This window comes from Triticum dicoccoides, chromosome 7A (genome assembly GCF_002162155.2).
Source record: "Triticum dicoccoides isolate Atlit2015 ecotype Zavitan chromosome 7A, WEW_v2.0, whole genome shotgun sequence".
In the NCBI taxonomy this organism is placed as follows: domain Eukaryota; kingdom Viridiplantae; phylum Streptophyta; class Magnoliopsida; order Poales; family Poaceae; genus Triticum; species Triticum dicoccoides.
The window spans coordinates 143579115-143583742 of record NC_041392.1 but is presented as its reverse complement, the minus strand read 5'-3'; the positions used below and the strand labels follow the sequence as shown (position 1 = coordinate 143583742).

The following is a 4628-nucleotide window of genomic DNA, read 5'->3' as shown; positions in this document are numbered from 1 at the left end:
GTCCCCTCTCAGATCGCGTCGCTCCCCTCGGGATGTTGCCGCCACCGCCATGATCGCCACCGCATGCCCAGTCTGCGCAATCTGCTAGGAGCGCAGTACGAAGCAATGGCTAAAGTATTGCCCAGGCGCAGGAGGCAAGAAGGGCATGTTCCCCATCTGCAAGCAGGCCCGACCCGCCTCTTCAAGTCCACCGGCAAGTGCCCCACGCTGGCGTCCCCCTCCCCTCCTCGTCGCAGGACCTCGACCCAGATGCCCTCGCTGTCGAGGTCGTCCGAGTGGAGCAGAAGGCTTCATCCCTTGGTCGGATGCTCGACGAGCAACGAATCGGATGCAGAGGCTCCACGCCGAGGTTAGTTTTGCTACCTCATCGGTCGGATCTAGGTCAGTGACGAGGTCAGTGCTGCTACTGCATCGGCCGTATCCCATAGTGGGCTGTTGATTTTTTGAGTCGTTAGATGGTTCTTGGTTCAAGTCATTAGATGGGAGGGGAGGGGGCGGTGGATATGATGCGAGAGTTGTCTAGGAAGGAGAAACAGTGCAGCTGTTGCTCAATGCGAAAACAGAGGTTGAATTCGGGTTGTAGTCTCTCGCATGCCATGAACAGGACAGATATTGGGGACGAGCAGTGTCGGGGCTTGCAAAGGCTGCCGTGTAGCAGGTAATTATAGCTAACTGAATTCTTCACTCGGCCATTCTTGTTTGAGATTTCTCAATTTGAAAGTGAAGATGCAAACATGTAGGTTTGTGGAGGTGATAGCGCCAGTTTTGTGGCACTAATCTAGGTACGTGCGTACACTTTTCAGCACAAAATTGGCATTTTTGGACTTGTCTGATATGAAAGTGAGGACAATGTGTTCGGCTGTTGATTATTTAACTTGTACATGATTGATAATTTTCGCTTGTGTGAACTGAAAAGAAGAGTTAACGAGTTTGATTTCAGAATGACCTCGTCCATGGATGGCCTATCGACTCCTACATCTGGAGGTGTGTCGATATAAGCATTGCCTAATTATTGAGCAGCAATGTCTGAAAATATATCATGTGCAATATATTGTCATATATACGTAGTTGTATAAAAATAATCTCTATTGATTTAATTTGGCAGAATCCCGAAGAGCAGATTGCCATTGTAGACGCTCAGTACATGGTCCATCATGCAGTTCCCATGCTCCAGGGCAAGGTAATTGTAAGTTTTCTTGTAAGCTTATACGTCTCAAAAATCAATGTCTCCTTGTGTGCTCTGTTTTACATATGCTCACCAGTTAGAAGCTCCTATTCGCCTCCAGGGTGACAAAGAAAAGCGAAGAGGCTGTTTTGAGGTGTGTTTATCACTTATTCTTGAGCTGAATGGTAGTTTTTTTTAAGAAGAGGAGAATAATGTTCAGTGTTAATTTGTTGGCTATATGTATTAAAAGAATTAGTTGGTTATATAACAACAACCAAAAAAGCTCAATTTGTTTTGTTGAGAAATAAAACAACTCCAATTTTGCTCGAATTATAAAAGAAATATTCCAAGTAATCTGTTTAAAAAATAGTTTGTCTTTGTTGCATATGGACTATATAAGAATTCAAGTGCAAATTTGTTTCTTCATGCTATTATCCTTTGTGCTAGTTCTTTTATATGTACTGACTTATAAATCATTTATGTTTTTTGTAGAACGGATGGTCCACCATTAAAGAAACATCATGAGGCATTGTACTCATTGGTGAAGGATGATAAGGACTTGTGATGGTGTCTCATGAGTGAAGAGAAAATATTTACTAGTTGTTACTTGATTTTTTTGATACAAATGAAACTGCAGTGGTTGTTCTAGACAGTGTTTTTGGTTAATAATTTCCCAATGGTATTTATCTCCAGATATGTATGTTGGGAGTTAGAGCAAGAGATTTGCGAGGATCATCATTAAGTATGGCTGAATTGGTTTCTAAACTACAATCTTCTGAACAAGCGAGCCAAGTGCTTGAAGAAAAGTTTGCCGGAAGTGTCAGAAATTAAGCGTCTTGGGTTTGCTAGATAGTAAGTGATAGTTCTCATGGAAGCCAACATGATCAAGTAAGTTGTTCTCATACATTGATTTTATATGTTTTTGTACTTTGTGGCAATTTATTTACATGGACTGACTTTCATAAACTAAACATTTTGTAGGACTGATGGTCCACCATAATATTATAGAAGCATGAGGAGGCATTGTAATCGCTGATGAAAAATGATATCCATTCAAAAAATGATGGTGTACCTTGATTGAAGATTAATAGATATTATCTTTAGTTGTCTTGTTTTGTAGATAGGTACGATGAAGTACATTGGGCATCTAAGGAGTGCTTTTGTCTCAAATTTCTTAAAGGATATTTAATTATAGAATTGTATGTCAGAATATTGGTATTTCTATTAATAAAAGAGGCTATGATACTTTCAATTCATTTCTTTTGTTTCTACATTATTGAAATGTTGGATGTTGTATAAAATGATCGCTGAGCGTATACTAAATATAAGTGGCTCTGGAGGATATCAAAGTGTTAAGAGAGTGGTCGGCAATGATAATTTGGCCAGCATGATAACAATATTAGCGACGACAAAGTGGTCGTTATTTTCATGGGGTTGACGATGACACAACATCCCGTCGTTATTCTTAAAAGGTATGTGGTAGTTATACTTTTAACGATGGAGCCTACTACGACCAACAGATTGTGGTCGCTAATGACATTTAACGACCACAATATGACCTTCAACGACCACATATATTGTCGTTAAAAACCATTTTCCTAGTAGTATCCCTCTGGGAGGGGAAAATCGTCGTCACCGTCATCACCATCGATCCTCTCATTGAGAGGGGGTTAATCCCCATCGACATCTTAACTAGCACCATCTCCTCTCAAACCCTAGTTCACCTCTTGTATTCGATCTTGGTCCCAAAACCTCAGATTGGTACTTGTGGGTTGCTAGTAGTGTTGATCACTCCTTGTAGTTGATGCTAGTTGGTCTATCCGGTGGAAGATAATTTTTTTCAGATACTTAATGATAATCAATACTCCTCTGATTATGATTATGATTATGAATATGCTTTGTGAGTAGTTACGTTTGTTCCCGAGGATATGGGAGAAGTCTTGTTATAAGTAATCATGTGAATTTGGTATTCGTTCGATATTTTGATGAGATGTATGTTGTCTTTCCTCTAGTGGTGTTATGTGAACGTCGACTACATGACACTTCACCATTGTTTGGGCCTAGGGGAAGGCATTGGGAAGTAATAAGTAGATGATGGGTTGCTAGAGTGACAGAAGCTTAAACCCTAGTTTATGTGTTGCTTTGTAAGGGGCTGATTTGGATCCATATGTTTCATGCTATGGTCAGGTTTACCTTAATTCTTCTTTCGTAGTTGCGGATGCTTGCGGGAGGGGTTAATCATAAGTGAGAGGCTTGTCCAAGGAAGGGCAGCACCCAAGCACCGGTCTACCCACATATCAAATTATCAAAGTAACGAACGTGAATCATATGAGCATGATGAAAACTAGCTTGACAATAATTCCCATGTGTCCTCGGGAGCGCTTTCCTTTATATAAGAGTTTGCCCAGGCATGTCCTTTGCTACAAAAATGATTGGGCCACCTTGCTGCACCTTAGTTACTTTATTTACTTGTTACCCGTTACAATTTATCTTATGACAAAACTATCTGTTATCGGTAATTTCAGCGCTTGCAGAGAATACCTTGCTGAAAACCGCTTGCCATTTCCTTCCACTCCTCGTTGGGTTCGACATTCTTACTTATCAAAAGGACTACGATAGATCCCCTATACTTGTGGGTCATCAATCACCGACGGATCTCCAAAAGCTAGTCAAAGTTCACATAATCCACACACATGGCAGATAGATTCTAACTGGAGTACTAAATACCTGGAAATTAACGACGAAGACGGCAGAGATTCACGAATTTCTCGCTCGGCCTTTGCCCTTTCGGTCGCCCATGTAGCTGTAGGCATCCGCGATAGGTGGTTTTTCATTGGAGTCTGAGGAGTCAGAGCCGTGGTCATCGTCGTTGTCGGATGAGGAGTCGAAAAGGACGATGATCCCCTTCATCTGCGAGACGACCATGTCCTACTGCCGCTTAAGCTTGGCCACCCGAGCCGCTGCCTCCGTCGTCTCGCGCTCCGACTGCTCAGTGGCAAGCCAGAGCGCCTTCGTGTTCTTCCTCCTTAGTTGGCGAGTGTCCATCTCCGACATCGTCAGCGACCGGCGCTAGACCCAAGCGAGGAGTCGCTCGTCCTTGTTGGGCTCCGTTAGCAACCCGTGATGGTAGCGCATAGATTGCTCCGCGGTGTCCCTCTCCCTTGCCCGTTGCCTCTCGTGGTGGGCGGCGAGCTCCTCCTATTCCGGCATGCGCGTCCGGGCCAGCAGAGCGGGCACTAGCACCCATCGCTACCCTTGCAGCGGCCGGCGGGGGAAGGGGATGGCGTGGACTGCGCAGCTCCACGCAGGCCCAGAGGGGCCAGCTCCAGTGTCCACGCAGCACCGGGGCGGGAGCAGCGACGGAGCAGATCCAGAGTCCCCCCTCCTGTGTCCACCTTGGACCGCTCCAGTGCAATGTAGAGGGCCAACTCCTCGTCTACCTCGAGGTTGGAGTTGGAGCTCG

At 44.2% G+C, this 4628-nt stretch overlaps 1 long non-coding RNA gene across 1 annotated transcript; it reads left to right on the top strand.

Annotated features, from left to right (window-relative positions):
• Positions 1-1197: 1197 nt before the first annotated feature.
• On the top strand, positions 1198-2363 carry LOC119329260. The gene is made up of 3 exons (XR_005159388.1): positions 1198-1319; positions 1658-2053; positions 2147-2363. It is a non-coding gene; the product is annotated as an uncharacterized LOC119329260 (long non-coding RNA).
• The last annotated feature ends 2265 nt before the right edge of the window (positions 2364-4628 follow it).